This window comes from Neomonachus schauinslandi, chromosome 7, assembly GCF_002201575.2.
Source record: "Neomonachus schauinslandi chromosome 7, ASM220157v2, whole genome shotgun sequence".
NCBI classification, from domain to species: domain Eukaryota; kingdom Metazoa; phylum Chordata; class Mammalia; order Carnivora; family Phocidae; genus Neomonachus; species Neomonachus schauinslandi.
In genome coordinates, this window is record NC_058409.1 from 128,460,422 (window position 1) to 128,479,138 (window position 18,717).

Consider the following 18,717-nt stretch of genomic DNA (forward strand, 5'->3'; position numbering starts at 1 on the left):
CATTATGCAACTCTGATGGGAACTTTTAATAAAAATCGTTTGAACCATCTATCTTCATTGCTGTACAGCCACAGGAAATGTGAAGTCAAGATTTTGGTGCATCCAACTGGCATAAAAATGAACTTCCTAGTCTAATGGAAGTGATGTTGCTTCCAGGATTCTTCAAGGCACGAATACCAGGGTTGAGATGGAAATATGTCTACCAGAAGTCACTTAGAACAGGTCAATGTTTCTAAACTGAGAAAAAATAAAACACAACAAAGATCATCGCAGAAGTCAAAAATGCCTTGTAAGCTGACAGTGGTGTTAAAAAAGAAGATGGTAAATACATGACTATATGAAATTTGGATGAGTTTTTCTTTTTTTTTTCTGTATTAATTACTTAATGTTTTGGAGGGAATTTCTATAATTGAATTATGGTGCCAAGACTTTGAAAAACAAATTATCTGTGAATAAAGTGTTGTACATAAGAGTAAACTAGCTTAAGAAATAAATATAAAGAGGGGCGCCTGGGTGGCTCAGTTGGTTAAGCATCTGCCTTCTGCTCAGGTCATGATCCCAGGGTTCTGGGATCAAGTCCCACATGGGGCTCCCTGCCCCTCAGGGAATCTGCTTCTCCCTCCCCCGCTGCCTGCCACTCCCCCTGCTTGTGCTCTCTCTCTGTCAAATAAATAAATAAAATCTTTAAAAAAAGAGAAATAAATATAAAGATTTAAGAAAATAATTATTGTCTTCAGAATTAACATGAATATTCACGTTTTTGTCTTTAATGTGAGTTTTAAAATTTGGGGGCCAAAGTCTATAATGAGAACTTCATGCAAATTTTAAATTACAAGGACATGAAGTTTTCTCACAGATCCAGAAATGTTGTCAATACCCTAAAATTCATTCATGATACACATCTGCTAGTCAGAAGATCTAAGGTTAGCAAATTTAAGAATTGTCTTCTCAATATATATGGTCTCAGGGCATTTACATTTTTTCCTTCTAATCAATAGGCTTGATTACTTGGATCAGTTTTAGGTTTACAGAAATACTGAAAACAAATACAGAGAATTCCCATATACTCCTCCTCCTGTCCACAGTTTCCCCTACGATTAAGATTTTGAATTAGTGTAGTACATTTGTTACAGTTGATGAGCCAGTATTGATATGCTATTATTAACTAAAGTTTCTATAGTTTACATTAAGGTTTACTCTTTGTCTTGGACAGTTTTATGGGTTTCGCCAAATGTGTAATGTCATGTATCCACTATTACGGTATCAGGAGAAATATTTTACTGTCCTTAAATTCTGTACTTGAGTTATTCATTTTTTCCTTACCCACAGTCCCTGGCATTAACTAATCCTTTTACTGTCTTTACAGTTTTGTCTTTTCCAGAATGTCATGTCATTGGAATCATGCAGTATATAGTCTTCTCAGACTGCCTTCTTTCAGTTAGCAATATGCACTTAAGTTTCCTCTATGTGTTTTCATGTCTTGATAGCTCATTTCTCTGTGTTAGTAAATAGTATTCCACTGTGTGAATGATCCACAGTTTATTTATCCATTCACTTAACATCTTAGTTGCTTCTAGGTTTCAGCAATTATGAATAAAGTTTCTTTAAAATCTGTGTGCCTGTTTTTGTTTGGACAAAGTTTTCAATTATTTTTTCTAAATACTGCAAATATTCGTAATGGGAAACCTCACTAAAATGGAGTTGGGAGGTTTTGGCTGGGGGAGCTCTCACGCCCTACCACCCAAGTGAATTGCAGAGTTGGACTTCAACTTGCACGTAGATGATACTTTACTACTCCAGCCAGAGGAAGAGATATTCTCCTTATCCTCACTGGCAACAGCTCTGCTAATGAAAAACCACCACACTCTGATCTCCCAGTTTACTCCAATGGGTTTTTAGTTCAAACAACCTTCCCATGTTACCCCTCTTCCCTTAAAAAAAGTGTGCCTCTCCCTAGTTCCCCTCACTTGCATATGGTTTTGCCATAGCTTGTTTGTCCAGTTTGTAATTCTCCTTTATTCTTGAATAAATCCATCATTGCTAGTAAAATAACTAGCTGTTTTACTTTCAAGGTTAACAATACCTAGGGGTGCAATTGAAGGGACATATGGATAAGACTATGTTCAGCTTTGTAAGAAACTTCCAAACTGTCTTGCGAAGTGGCTCTACAATTTTTCATTTCTATTAGCAATTAATGAGAGTTCTTTTTGCTCCACATCTTCTCCAGCATTTGGTGTTGTCATGTTTTTGAAATGTAGCCATACTAATAGGTGTATAGAGGTGTCTCGTTCTAACCTACGATTCCCTAATAACATGTGATGTTTAGCATATTTTCATATACTTATTTGCCATTTGCATATCTTCATCGATGAGGTTTCTTTTCAGATCTTCTGTCCACTTTATAATTGAGCTGTTTGTTTACTTATTGTGGAATTTTAAGATGTATTTGCATTTTTCAGACACAAATTCTTTATCAGATATGTCTTTTGCAAATATTTGTTCCAAGTCAGTAACTTGTGTTTTCATTCTCTTAATGGTGTCTTTAATAGAACAGTATTTTTTTTATTATATTTATTTGACAGAGAGAGAGACAGCCAGAGAGGGAACACAAGCAGGGGGAACAGGAGAGGGAGAAGCAGGCTTCCTGCAGAGCAGGGAACCCGATGCTTGGCTCGATCCCAGGACGCTGGGATCATGACCTGAGCCTAAAGCAGACACGTAATGACTGAGCGGCCCAGGTGCCCCATTTTTTTAAATTTTAATGTAGTCTAGCATCAGTTTTTTTTTTTTTTTCTTTCATGCATCATGCTTTTGAGGTTGTATCTAAAAACTCATTGCCAAACCCAAGGTCACCTAAGTTTTCTCCTGTGCTTTCATATGTATGTTCTATAATTTTGTGTTTTACATTTGGTTCTAGTTTCTGGTCTGACATGTAAAGAGCTTGGATATTTCCACTCCTGTGCTCACAGTAAGACCGAAACTGAAGAAACTGAAAATCAATAATATTTCCTAGATTCATCGGAGAATTGAGGTAACAGAACAAACTGCTCTCCTAAAAACTGGAGAGGTGGATAGGCAGATACAGAGAATGACAGCTTATGGGGAACAGAGCCCAGGACAGAAGCCTAAAGGTGGAGCTACTATCTGTAGACATTTTAAACTGTAATTGATGGATTGCTAGAAGCTAAGTGTAGACTAGCTTGAGATTTAAAATTACAAGTGGGCCAAAAGAGAAGGGAAAAAAAAATCAAAACAAAACACTAACTTACAAAGGAACAAGAATTCTATTCCACTGATCTTTAGAAACCATGCAATCAAGAAGAGAGTATAATGAAATATTTAAAGTGCTAAAAGAAACACTTATCACCAAACTAGAATATTGTAGCCAGGGAAATTGTCCTTCAAAAGTGAAGGAGCAATAAAGAATCTCTAAGAAATAAAAATTGAAGGAGTTTTTTTTTTTTTTTACCAGTAGGACTGCCTTGCAGGAAATGTCAAAATAAGTTCTTCAGAGAGAAGGAAAATGATAGAAGTCAGAAACTCTGATCTACATACGGAAAGGTTAGAGAAAGAATAAATAGAAGTGAAATAAAATCTTTTATTTTCCTTATTCATGCACTGGAGTTTGCAAAATGGAGATATTTTAAACATTTATTTTTATTTATCAACTGGAATCATTTTTATAAAAAGATACTTTTGCTAATATACTATTTAATTATCCAGTGCTATAGTACATACAGTGATAAAGGATAAGTGCAGAATCTCTTTCCAGTAACCGGTTTTTAATATCATTAAAATCTCATGAATTTTTTTAAAAGATTTTACTTATTTACTTGTCAGAGAGAGAGAGAGCACAAGCAGGGGGAGCGGCAGGCAGAGGGAGAGGGGGAAGCAGGCTCCCTGCTGAGCAAGGAGCCCATGTGGGACTAAATCCCAGGACCTTGGGATCCTGACCTGAGCCAAAGGAAGACGCTTAACCGACCGAGCCACCCAAGCATCCCCAAATCTCATGAATTTGGTAAACATCTATAGTAAATTATGGTATAAATCTCTACAAAGTAGGAATAGAAAGAAATTTTCTCATCCTGATAAAGGCATACTGTAAAATACTACAGCTAACTTATACTTAACGGTGAAAGACTGGAATGAACTATCTGAACGACACGTATTTGATAAAGAACTTGTACCCAGAATATATAAAAACCCCTTACAAATTTTTAATAAAGAGAAAAATGTTTCAATAAAACTTGCTAAAATATTTGAAGTTACACTTCACCAAACAAGGTATTTGAATGATAATTAAACACTAACAAGGTACTCAGTGTTATTAGTCATTTAAAAAAATGCATATTAATAGTAAGATACCCCTACATCTCTACTAAAAGAATTACATTTTAAAAGACTATTATCAAATATTGATGAAGAACTCTCGTGTATTGCAATGCAAAATGGGTTAGCCACTTTCAAAAATAATTTGACCATTTCCTATAAAGTTAAATTCATGATTATCATAGACTCAGCAATTTCATTCATAGATAATTACCAAAGTCAATTAAAGCATGTGTACTCCAAAGACAAGAACTCATTTATAGTAGCTTTCTTCATACTATCTGAAAATTTGATATTGTGTTTATATCCATACAATGGAATCCAAATCAATACTAAACATGAATTGACTTCTGATATATACAGTAGCACGGTGTTATATTATGATTTATACTAGAAAGATATATGTTTTTTTTTTTTTTTTAGATTTTTATTTATTTTTTTGACAGAGAGAGACACAGAGAGAGAGGGAACACAAACAGGGAGAATGGGAGAGGGAGAAGCAGGCTTCCAACACGGAGCAGGGACCCTGGGATCATGACCTGAGCCGAAGGCAGACACTTAACGACTGAGCCACCCAGGCGCCCCTATATGTGGTTTTTGTCCCCATTTATGGCATAGAGCTCCTAAAAGCCTTGGAATTTCCTAAATAAAGAAAACCACCAAGGTATCTCTTGCTATGTTAATAAGGTGACTTTTGGACACCACCTAAAGATGGGGGTGCTGGCTGCTAGGAGAACAACCATGTGACCAGTGATTTCATCAGTCCTGTTTATGTAACAAGCCTCCATAAAAACCCAAAAGGACAGGGTTCAGGTAGCTTCCAGATTGGTGAACATGCAGAGATTTGGGGTGAGTGGCTCACCTGGAGAGGGCAGAAGCTCTGCAACCTTGTCCCATACCCTGCCCTATGCATCACTTCCATCTGGTGGTTTCTGAATTATATCTTTTTATAATAAACCAGTGATCTAGTAAGTAAATCTTTCTCTGAGTTCTGTACACCACTCTTGCCATTAACCAGACTCTAGGAGGGCATCATGGGAAACTTATTTATAGCTAGTTGGTTGGAAATAAAGATAACTACCTGGACTTGTGACCAGCATTGTAATTGGGTGGGCAGGGGAGGCAGTCTTAGCAGAACTGAACTGTCAGCTTCTGGAATCTGACCAGTTGGAATTAGGTCCAGGAATCCAATAAGACATGGATAATTCTCAAAGGCATATGAAAGAAGCTAACCCCCAAAGACTACATATTATATGACTTTGTTTAATATAGTGATAGAAAGCAGTTTTTTGATTGCTGATAGCTAGAGGATATAAGGAGGAGAGTGATTGCAAAGGGATATGAGGGAATATTTCAGGTGACAGAAATGATCTCTATCATGATGTAAAGTAGTAATTAAACATTGCAAACATTTAAGAAAATTATCAAATTATATATTGAAAACTGGTTAATATAAGTATTTTAAAATTACATTTCAATAAAACCCAACTAAAAATAAATAAATAAAAGGGCAAATCATCTAAGGTCATTTAATTCTTTTTTTTTTTTTAAAGATTTTATTATTTATTTGAGACAGAGAGAATGAGAGACAGAGAGCATGAGAGGGAGGAGGGTCAGAGGGAGAGGCAGACTCCCTGCCGAGCAGGGAGCCCGATGCGGGACTTCATCCCGGGACTCCAGGATCATGACCTGAGCCGAAGGCAGTCGCTTAACCAACTGAGCCACCCAGGCGCCCATAAGGTCATTTAATTCTAAGGGTAAAATGTTTCACATCATTCTACATTTCCTTCCTTGGCAAATACTACAATGTATAATCATAATCATCATCATGCGTCTAAAAAGAGTCTAATTCTTTAATGTACTTATTGGAAATGCAATATCTATCATCATAAGCAGAACTCTGTTCTTTCAGGCAACAGTCTCTTCCAGAGGTTCGTTCTAGTTTGATGCCACACATAGATTGTTTTATTTCAGTGTATTCTATGTATGATTCCAGACTCCAATTTTAATTTTCTTTTGAGCCATATTTTGCAGTCATGTTTTGTCACATCTATACGCTCCGTGCAATTTTTCATCCTGTTCTGGAGTCCTCTGATACATTGCCTACCACACAGGTGTACATATACATAGACATACATCTTCCACAGGATGTCCACCTACAAAATCTTATCTTACTATCGAGTGTGTTGAATGTAGGAAAATGGGAATTCATAATACAATCAAAAGGTAATCAGCATTTAATAAATCACGCACACGTGTGTGTGTGTGTTAGAAATTCTACATTTAGGAAATGAAAAATTATATCCTATTTAAAATTGAATGGAAAATGAGCATGATTTCATTTATAAATTCTACAGCATAAGAAATTGAAGTGTACAAAATGTTAATTTTTATATAGAAAAATATATTCAAAGTAAGTCTTTTGCCATAATTTTAAATAATGGTGAATGACTTCTCTTTCCCTGTCTCTTTCTTTTTTTTCTCTTACTCATGGAAAAGACCCACATAAAAATAACTAAATGGCATTAACTGAAAAAAATTCAATATGGAACAATATTGCCAAATGGAATGTTTAAAGCTCTAGAGACAAAGAAACATTGTACTGACTATCATGAAAAAAAACATCATGTTTTCTTACCTCCTAATAATAAGTTGTCTTGATTTCCTGAAATTGCAAAGTCCTTTCTGCTTTTGAGATGATAACTCAGTAGAGCTGTCAAAAAGATCAGATTTCCTTCAAAGTATTAGATTTTGTCACAAAATTTGGAAGTACCAGTTCTCCTGGGGCAAATGTAAATACACTGCCAGTTTTTTGTGTTTGTTTGTTCCAACACAGTGTGATATACTATCTCTTGGGAAATAGATTTGCTTCACATACTTCTCAAAAGATTTACTTTGGACTAATAAATACTGTTTTAGAAAATTCAAGGTAAAATGATTCTTAATCAACAATTGATGAATTTTTTAAGCTTCAAAATTCTTAAAGTTTCAGATATCAACTAAAATTATTTAACGAATTAACATGATAAGTGTAATATTATAAATCTTTGTCAGTAAGCAAAATTTTACTCAGTTTTCTTTTTTTTTTCTTTTTTTTTTCCATATGTTTTGATGTGTGTGACCGCCTATGGTTGCATTGTACAACTAACAAATGCAATCAGTACCAGGAACAGTCACATAAAATTTTACTCAGTTTTAAATCACAGTAGGCATTAAATAGTTAACCATTTAAAATAGATATAAACTATTTTATCCTCAACTAAATTCTGATGGTAAAAATAAATAAAGTCATAGTTATTTGATGAGTATAAAATGGTGATAAATTCTCTATCATTTATACTTTGAATAAACCAAAACATTACCTTAATCATCAAAAGCAAGAATAACAAAACTCAGACAGTAAGTTATGAAAATATAGTCATTAGTATCTAAACTTCAATAATTAAACAAATTTCAGAATAATATCTAAATTTTCAATAAATTTTTAGGCAATTAGATATCTTAATTAAGAAATTTAAATTGAAAATACAGTAAAATATATCGGTACTTTATATATGGATATATGAACATTCATACACAACCACACCCACATTTGCAAAGTTCAACCTTCATTAAATGCCAAAGATCTGTTGTGGGGAGATTGTCTAAGTACTTGCCATTTACTTTCATCCTCACAATATTGCAGTGTATACACTCTTATTTTTTCCTTTATTCACACATTTTTTTTTTTTTTTTTTAAAGATTTTATTTATTTATTTGACAGAGAGAGACACAGCGAGAGAGGGAACACAAGCAGGGGGAGCGGGAGAGAGAGAAGCAGGCTTCCCACTGAGCAGGGAGCCCGATGCGGGGCTCGATCCCAGGACCCTGGGATCATGACCTGAGCTGAAGGCAGACGCTTAACCGACTGAGCCACCCAGGCGCCCCTATTCACACATTTTAATTGAGGCATAATTGGCATACAATATTCTATTAGTTTCAGGTATACAACATAGTGATTCAATATTTGTGTACACTGTGAAATAATCACCACAAAAAACCTAGCTACCATCTGTCACCATAAAAAGTCAATAAAATGCTATTGACTATATTTTCCATGCTGTACATTACATTCCATGACTTACTTTATAACTGAAGTTTGTACTTTGATCCTCTTCGTCCATTTTGTCCTCCAAGCTCCCTTCCCTCTGGCAACCACCAATCTGCCCTCTGAATCTATGCGCCTGGATTTGGTTTGATTTTGCCCTGTATGCACTCTTTTTTTTTTTTTTAAGATTTTATTTATTTATTTCAGAGAGAGAGAATGAGAGAGAGCACATGAGAGGGGGGAGGGGCAGAGGGAGAAGCAGACTCCCTGCAGAGCAGGGAGCCCGATGCGGGACTCAATCCAGGGACTCCAGGATCATGACCTGAGCCGAAGGCAGTCGCCTAACCGACTGAGCCACCCAGGCGCCTGAAAATACTCTTTTTTTAAGTAACTTTCGTAAAGATTTTATTTATTTATTTTCGAGAGAGACAATGAGAGACAGAGAGCATGAGAGGGAGGAGGGTCAGAGGGAGAAGCAGACTCCCCGCCGAGCAGGGAGCCCGATGCGGGACTCGATCCCGGGACTCCAGGATCATGACCTGAGCCGAAGGCAGTCGCTTAACCAACTGAGCCACCCAGGCGTCCTGCACTCTCTTACCCATTTAACAAATGAGGATGCTGAGATTCATTGGTTAAATAGCTTGCACAATCTTGTAAGTGGCAAAGGTTGTATTTCACTCCAGATCTGCCTTTCTCTAAAGCTCATGATATACTTACCCTGCTGCAGATGTTTGTGGTTTCCTGTACGACAACATAGATGCATAAATAAATAACTGTGAATTGAAAATACACTAGTAGGAACTAATGTGTTTATCAAAGTCTTTCATTCAATTGTACCTCCCTGATAAAGAGATACAAAAATATTCATCTCAAAAGAGAAATGTTTGCTGACTTTCCTTTCCCTGTATATGATCTTTGGTATGATTTATAATGAATTTTTAGAACAGCAGTGTTCATATAATCTAAGCATAACTGCCATAACCACTAAGATTTCACAGTTTCCAGTTGTCCTTTCTGGGATTCATCAAATATTTTCCAGTAAATTATTTCACAAATGATCTGATTTTAATGAATATGCAAATCAAATTGAAATTGGTATGTAAACAGGTAGAAAAATAATCAAAACTCAAATCTAACAGAAAGGATGGATACTCCATAGAGAAATTGATAAAATAATTTAATTTAAAAAATCAATACAACAAATTCAATTTAATTTTTTTTAAAGATTTTATTTATTTATTTGACAGAGAAAGACACAGTGAGAGAGGGAACACAAGCAGGGGGAGTGGGGGCAGAAGCAGGCTTCTCGCCGAGCAGGCAGCCCGATGTGGGGCTGGATCCCAGGACCCTGGGACCATGATCTGAGCCAAAGGCAGACCCTTAACGACTGAGCCACCCAGGCGCCCCTCACTTGAATTATTTAACATATTTAGAGAGATATAATTTAAATGTCATGAAATATACCCATTTAAAATGTATAATTCAGCATGTTTTTCTAAATATATACAGAGTTGTGAAGCAATCAACACAATTTAAATTTAAAACATTTTTATCACTCTAAGAAGAAACCCCATGTCCATCAGCAGTCATTGCTGTTTATCCCACATTCCTCCAGATCCAAGGGATCTTTCTGTCTCTATAGATTTGCCCTGTTCTGAACATTTCATATGAATGGAATCATACAATAAGTAGTCTTCAGTATGCATCAATATTTCATTCACATTGTATGGATAAATATTACATTGTATGTAAAAACCACATTATATCTATTCATTTATCAGTTGATATACATTCAAGATTTACCCCCATATTTCAGCTAAAATGAATAGTGCTGTTATAAACATTTGTGTGCAGCTTTTTTCGTGGATATATGTTTTTATTTCTCTTAGGTATATAACTAGAAGTGGAAAAACTTCATCGTATGTTAATACAATGCTTAAATTAGGAGGAAATATCAAATAGTTTTCCGAAGTACACCATTTTGCATTATCACAAGAAAAGTATGACCATTCAAATTCTTTACAGCCTTATCAACATTTGTTGTTGTGTCCTTGGAAGTATAATCATCCTATTGGATATGAAGTGGCATCTCAGCTTCATTTGTATTTCCTTAATGACTTGATGTTGAACATCTTTACATATGCTTATTGATCATTTGTATATCTTCAGTGGAGACATGTCTGTATAGATTCTTTGCCCACTTTTTAAATGAGGTGATTTATTTATTATTGAGTTTAATAATTATATATTCTGATAAATGTAAATATAAAACTCCAGAATATAAATTCCAGAAGTCATTGCATATATTTTCATCCCTTCTGGGGGATGTCTTTTCCCTTCTGAGATGATATTGTGTGCAACACAAAAGTTTTGGATTTTCATGGAGGCCACTTTTTGTTAATTTTGTCAGTTGTACTTTTTTTGGTGTTAAATATGAGAAAACATTATCTAACCAGATAAAGACTTATTTCTTTGTTTTTTCCTATGAGTTTTATGATTTCAGTACTCACATTTACTTCTGTAATCCTTTTGAGTTTTTTTTTTGTGTATGAATTGTGGAAAGAGTCTGATTTCATTATTTTGCGTATGGATATCCAGTTTTTCCAGTAATATTTGTAGAAAAAGCTATTGTTTTCTCATTAAATGATCTTGTACCTTTGCTTGCAATCAACTGACCATACATGTAAAGGTTTGTGTTTGAACTCCCAATTCTATTTCACTGATCGATGTGTCCACCATATGTCAATACCACACTGGTTTAATTACTATAGCTTTGTAGTAAATGTTGAAGTCAGGACATGTGGGTCCTCCAAATATTTCTTCTATTTTAGGATTGTTTGGACCACACTGGGTTCCTTCCATTTACATGCAAAATTTAGGATCACTTTTAACAGTTTCTGCAACAAATCCAGCAGGGATTTTGATAAGGACTAGTCTTAAATCTGTACATCAATTAGGGAAATGGAGGCATCTAAATAATAAAGTCTTTTGATCGATGAACATATGTTTTCCCATTTATTCAGATCTTCTTTAATTCCTTTCACAATGTTTTACAGTTTTCACTATACAAGTCTAGCATTACTTTTGTTGAAAATTTTCCTAAGTATTTTATTATTTTTGATTCTATTGTATGGAATTTTTTACTTAATTTTATAGTTGAATTTTTTATTGGGAGTATATTAAAATGCAAATGATTTTAAATGAATCTTGTTGAACTTGTTTATTGGTTTTAATATTTTTTGTTTTTTTTTAATAAATGAATCCTTTAGGGTTTTTTTATTTATAAGGACATGCCATTTGAAAATAAGGATCATTTTACTTCTTCCTTTCAATCTGGATATCTTTATTTTTAATGTCTGGTTGCCCTGTCTATAAAATACTGGTAAATTTTTGGGTTTAGTTTGCTCTAATGATCTTTTTAATTTCTTAAGGTTGGAAGGTTAGGTTACTGATTTGAGAACTTTGTTTTTTAATGACATATTGCAGTTGTAAATTTTCTTCTGTGTACTGCTTTAGTTGCATCCTAGAAGATTTTATGTTTTATTTTCATTTTCAGTTATATTAAAGCTATTTATAATTTACTTTGTGATTTCTTTTTTGATCTATCAGTTACTTAGCAATGTAATCTAAATTTTTACATATTTATGAATTTTTAAATTTTCCTTCTGCTTTCTGATTCTAATTTTGACCCATTATACTGACAATATTATTTGTAAGACTCAAGTTTTAAAAAAAAGATTCATAGTGTGGTATGTAAGGTAGACATTATCATTTCAAGAAGGAGAAATTAAAAGCTTAAAAGAAGTCTTGGCAAATACTATGTAATTTCATTTATAGGTGGAATCTAAAATACAAATGAATAAACAAACAAACAAAAATCAGAACTAGAGTTATAAATACAGAGAACAAACTGATGTTGCCAGAGGGGAGGGAGTGGGAGGATGGGAAAAATCGGTGAAGGGGAGTTAGAGATACAGGCTTCCAGTTATGGAATAAATAAACTATGGGAGTAAAAGGCAGAGCACAGGGAATATAGTCAATGATATATTGTGTGATATATAATGTGATAATGTTGAATGGTAGCTACACATGTGGGGAGCATAGCATGACATATAGAGAAGTTGAATTAACCATATCATATACTGGAAACTAATGTAACATTGTGTGTCAAATATACTCAAATAAAAAAAAAACCTTTTTTCTTCACATTGCTTTCTTCCCTCTTTACTACTCTACCCTCTGAATGCGCCAGACTGGTGACCATGCTCTCTTGGCTTGGAGAGGCCCCATTGGGCAACCCAGACACTAACTAGACCAATAGCATTGCCTTCTCTGGCCTCCGTTTCCTTCATTCTACCCTCAGAGTCATTTTCTTTTATCTCATTTCTGTCCTTGTCAGTGCTGGCTGACAGTGTTTCTGCTGGTGTAAAATTCATCATCCTTGTTGGTCTTTCATACAATTTACATGCCATTAGACACAGAGTTCCCTACAGATACTTTCTGGATAACCCGATCTCTATTTCTGGCTTCTGCTGAGATACGGACTGGATCTATAAATCACATGCCTAATCTCTTCTGTAAACTTAGCAAATGGTTTTCCAGCGACACATTTAATGTTCCCTCTACAAAGCACGCTTTCTTATCTTTTGCAACTATGTAGATAGGCTGAGAACTTTCCAAATCACCAAGTGTTGGTTCCATTTTGTTTACCAATTCCTTCCTCATTGAATCTCTTTCCTCTCACATTTACTGTAAGCATCAAGGGAAAACCAGGACACACCTTCTATACTCTCTTTGGAAACCTTCTCAACTCAATACGCAAATTCATTGCTTACAAGTTTTACTTCCCACCAAACAGTAGAACATAATTCAGTCAAGTTCTCTGCCATTTAAAAACAAAGGTCACCTTTCCAGGGTTCACCCTTCCCGTAACATGCTCCTCATTTCCGTCTGAGGCTACACCAGAGACACCTTTAACATATTTTACCAACATTTTGTTCATGATTACATACGTAAAAAACAGAAGCTTTCTCTACCATATTACTCATTTCCCTCGGCACACACACCATAATTGCCTTGAAAATTCATATTTCTAACCAACTTTCTCTTCACGGATATCTAGGGGTTTTTTTTTTGGTTTTTTGTTTGTTTGTTTGTTTGTTTTTTTCTACCAAGTGCTTCAAAATTATCTGGTCTCAACCCATTACCCAATTCCAAAACCCCTTCAATAATTTAAGTATTTGTGACAGCAGCACCCTACTTCCTGGAAACAAAATCTGTATTGGTTTCCTAAGACTGTCATAACAGTACCACAAACTGGTAACTAAAGCAACTGGGATTCATTCTCTCACAGTTCTGGAGGCTGGGAGTCTGAAATCAAGGTGTCAGTAGAGTTCCTACTTGAAGATCTGAAGGAGAATCCCTTCCATGTTTCTCTCATAGTTTCTGATGGTTGCCAGTATTCCTTGGCATTATTTGGCTTGTAGAAATATTTCTACAATATTTCTCCAACTTCTACCTCTGTTCTCATCACATTCTCCTCTGCAACTGTTTCTTCACATTGCTTTCTTCCCTCTTTACTCCAGGTTCATCTTGTATCTTTATTGCTTACGTCCTAGAATCAGTTAATTCTCCACAAAGATCTAATTCCTTTTATTGCATATGGTATTAGAAACCAAGACCTGGGTACTAAATATGCTCTTTGCCACTAGAATTTCATTTCTTTTAAGCCCCTTCGGTTGGCAGAATAAAGAAATATATGCGTGTACACACACACACACACACACACACACTATTATAAATATTTCTATACGTAAACATGTGTGTTTATTTTACTCTAATCTTGCATTTTTCCTGATGTCTCCAACTTTAACTATGACCATGGGAATCATTCTACCTTCCTCCATTGCTTATCTACAAATTCTCATTCCAACAGTGATAAACTTGGCTTCCACATTCTGTTGCCCTTTTATTAAGCATTTGATTCCAGTATACAAGTTTAGCAAAGTGTCAATAGTTATCACATACTCTAGTGCGAAACAATGTTATCAATGAAAGGACAGTTTTTTTGGTGCAGTTCCTTTTTGTTTTTATTCTTGTAGACTCCTATGGTGTCTAAAATTTAACAACTTTTGTCCACAACACTTCTAGTGTAATTGTTTCATGTATTTATAATACACTTAGATTCTCATGTTACAGACTGCAGTCCATGTTGGCATTGTGAATATATTTTTAAATTTGCCTGTATTAGGGCTGTATTTTCTAAATGTAAAATTGTAATGTTATATTGATTTGATAAACATATAATATCATCTATCCACCACTACGATATCATACAGAATAGTTTTGCCATCTAAAAATAAAAAAGAGCTTTGCACAGTGGCAGTAACGTAGTCAATGAGCTTTATCCGAGGCGCGATTATTGCTAATTGAAAACTAAAAATAAAAAAGGAACAAACAAAAACAAATCAAAACAAAAAACACCTGTGCTTCACTTTTTAGGCCTTTCTACCATAACCCCAAATCCCTGGCAATCACAGATTTTTTCGCTAACTCTATAGTTTTGCTTTTTTCCAGAAGAGCATATAATTGAAATTATACAGTATAGTCCTTTCAATATGACTTTTTTTCATTTTTCAATATGTGCTTAAGATTCCCCATGATTTTTCTTGGCTTAATGGATTATTTTTCTATCATTAAATAATATGCTAATATGCATGTCTACTGTAATTTGTTTATCCATATGCTTTTTGAAAAATGTCTCAGTTGTTTCCATTTCAGGCAATTATGAATAAAGTGTCTATAAATATTTGTGTGCAGGTTTTTATGTGTACATAATTTTCAACTATGAGTTGAAAAGTTTTCAACATTGAGTAAATACCTAGTTTCATAATTGCTGTATCTTATGATAAGATTTTGTTACGCTTTGAAACAAACTGCCAAACTATCTTTCAAAGAGGCTGTGCCATTTCTCATTTCTACCACCAGTGAGTGAGAGTCCATCAACATTTAATATGGCTAGCTTTTTTTTACTTGTTATAATAGACATATATTGATAACTCATTGTTTTTATTTTGTTTGGTTTGGTTTTTGATTAATGGACATTATTTTGGGGGAAGTTTTAGGTTTACGGAAAAATTGAGGGAAAAATACAGAGAGGGGGTACCTGGGTGGCTCAGCTGGTTAAGCATTGGACTCTTGATTTCAGCTCAGGTCACGGTCTCCAGGTCATTAGATCAAACCCTGCGTCTGGCTCCACGCTCAGCATGGAGTCTACTTGCCCTTCTCCCTCCGCTCCTTCCCCTGCTTACTCTAGCTCTCTCTTTCTCTCTCTCAAATACATAAATAAAATCTTTTTAAAAAAAGTAGAGAGAATTCCCATGTGCCCCCTCACCTGCTTCCTCTACCCCAATTTCTCCTAACATTAGCATTTTGCATTAATGTGGTATCTTCTTTACAATTAAGAGCCAATATTGGTACATCATTGCTAACAAAAGTCCACATTTGGGTTAATTACTTGCAATGGTATTGACAAATGTATAATGACATAAGCCCACAATTACTGAATAATAAAGAATAATAAAGAATAATTTCACTGATTTCAATTTTTTCCTTATTTTAATTCAGATTTTTAGTGATGGTGTTTTATTTTCTCATAGTCCCCTTCCCCAGTTAGGGAATCACTGAGTCTACATTTCATGAATTATTGAATGCTTAACCTTTGTGTCTAAATAGACTTTATACTTGAAGGGAATCTGAGTAAGTATAACATCTTTTGCTCTGTTTCTATGACTCAGAATTTTGCAGACATTTCTCTCTTATGTATCTTCAAGACTTTCTCTTTAATTATAACAAAGCATTTCTTGATCACTTTTTCTTAGTTTACTTAAAAATTATTTAAATTCTGTGAAAATTGTATTTGGAATACTGTAAACTCCACTTACTCTCCTATCTTTAAGTCTACATCATCTGAGAAGACTTGTATGACAGCTATGCATACTGTAGCAGAATAAATTGTATTTGATCACACCACATTATGTATTATGATGTACATCAGATTTGGACCCATTCCTGTATAAGCACATGATCTCTCTTACATTGATCTTCATCCTACCACTTTAGCTCCTTTTTCTGCTCACTAACGAAAAGAAAGCATATTCTGGCAAAACAGCCCTTGCATTCATCTCTACCACTTCCAATGTGGTTAAATCAATTGGTTTTATGACTGTCTTACTGCTTTCCAGAATACTAGGGGGAAAAAAAGGATATTTTTTTAATAGCAAAGTACTTTGTGATGTGTAGGTTCTTGGTTTTGAAGCCAGAGTTCCTGCCTATGTTCTCTTACGGAGTTACATTTTTGAGTCTTTAATTCATTTATTGTTCTCCCCATATATTTATTTATTTTGATACCAGAATGATAGTAGGAGAATTGAAAAGACTGTCAAAAACTTTTTTTTTTTCTTTTTCTAAAGATTATTTATTTATTTATTTGAGAGAGAGAGAGAGAGTGAGAGCAGAGTAAGTGAGAAGACAAGTAGGGCAGAGAAGCAGAGGGAGAGGGAGAAGCAGGCTCCCCACCGAGCAGGGAGCTTGATATGGGGCTCCATCCCAGGACCCAGGGATCATAACCTGAGCCGAAGGCAGACGCTTAACTGACTGAGCCACCCAGGTGCCCCATCATTTTCGAGTTCTAGTTATATTTGCTTAATGTCATGGAAACCTGTATAAAACTTTAAAACATTAATTTACATTATTTTACATAGCTTGATGGATAAAAATGTGTGAAATATATAAGCATTGCATGGCAAAGTTACAAAATAAAGATGAAAGTAACATATTGTTACCTGAGAATGAATAGGATTGTGTTAGAGACTGCCATTTATTTGTCTACCTATGTATCTATATTTATGCTAGGAAGACAGCTAACCTTACACTTTGAAAAGTTAGTTTGAAATAATCTAAGTTTCCACTGTGGGAAACTAGAAAAAGAAGAGCAAATTAAATCCAGAGTAAGAAGAAAAATAATAAGAATTAAAGCAAAAAATTAGTGACATCAAAAATAGGGGAAAAAAAAAGAGAAAATCTGAAAAAAGTAAAAGCTGATTCTTTCCTATATCAATAAAGTTAGTAAGCCTCTGACCAAGCTAATTAAAAAAGCAAAGAGAAAGGAAACAAATTACTAGTATGAGAAATGAAAGAGGAGAGATCACTGCTGAAACCATAGACACTGAAAGGGTAATAAATGAACACAATAAATAAACACAATGAACAATTCTATACCCACAAATTTGGTAATCTAGATGAAATTGACCAATTCCTTGAAAGATACAATTTGTTAAAACTCACATAAGAGGAGGGCGCCTGGGTGGCTCAGTCATTAAGCGTCTGCCTTCGGCTCAGGTCATGATCCCAGAATCCTGGGATCGAGCCCCGCATCGGGCTCCCTGCTCCGCGGGAAGCCTGCTTCTCCCTCTCCCACTCCCCCTGCTTGTGTTCCCTCTCTCGCTGTGTCTCTCTCTGTCAAATAAATAAATAAAATTAAAAAAAATAACTCACATAAGAGGAAATGTACAATATGAAAAGTCTATATCTATTAAAGAAATTTAATCAATAAATAATAGCCTTCCAAAACAAAATATAGCAAACTCAGATCGGTTCACTGGTGAATTCTACCAAATATTAAAGGTTGGAATTATACCAATCCTCTACAATTTCTTTAAGAGGATAGAAGTACAGTGAACACTTTATAATTCATTCTGTGAGGCCAGCATTACTCTAATACCAACACCAAACAAAGATATAATAAGAAAAAAAGGGGCGCCTGGGTGGCTCAGTTGGTTAAGCGACTGCCTTCAGCTCAGGTCATGATCCTGGAGTTCCGGGATCAAGCCCCGCATCGGGCTCCCTGCTCGGCCCGAAGCCTGCTTCTCCCTCTCCCACTCCCCCTGCTTGTGTTCCCTCTCTCGCTCTCTCTGTCAATTAAATAAATAAATAAAATCTTTAAAAAAAAAAGAAAAAAAAAAAAAAACCCTGCAAATCAAGGTCCCTCATGAGCCTGGATGCAAAATTCTCCACAAATATTAGCAATTTGAGTACAACAATGCATAGAAAGAATTATACACCACACCTAAGTGGGATTTAGTCCAGTTATGCCAGTCTGGTACAAGATTTGGAAATAAATTAATGGATTACATTAAATGAATTACAGACTAAAAAAGAAAAATTGCATGATCATCTCAATAGTTGCAGAAAAAAACATTTGACAAAATCCAACACCCATTCATCATAAAAAACCAAACAAA

General features: G+C 35.0%; 1 non-coding gene and 1 pseudogene across 1 annotated transcript; one reads left to right on the forward strand and one right to left on the reverse strand.

Moving 5' to 3' along the window:
• Nucleotides 1-7,431: 7,431 nt before the first annotated feature.
• LOC123325439 lies at nucleotides 7,432-7,506 on the reverse strand. Its single transcript, XR_006540443.1, has one exon.
• A 7,277-nt stretch (nucleotides 7,507-14,783) lies between these two features.
• LOC123325331 lies at nucleotides 14,784-14,978 on the forward strand (annotated as a pseudogene).
• Nucleotides 14,979-18,717: the final 3,739 nt, after the last annotated feature.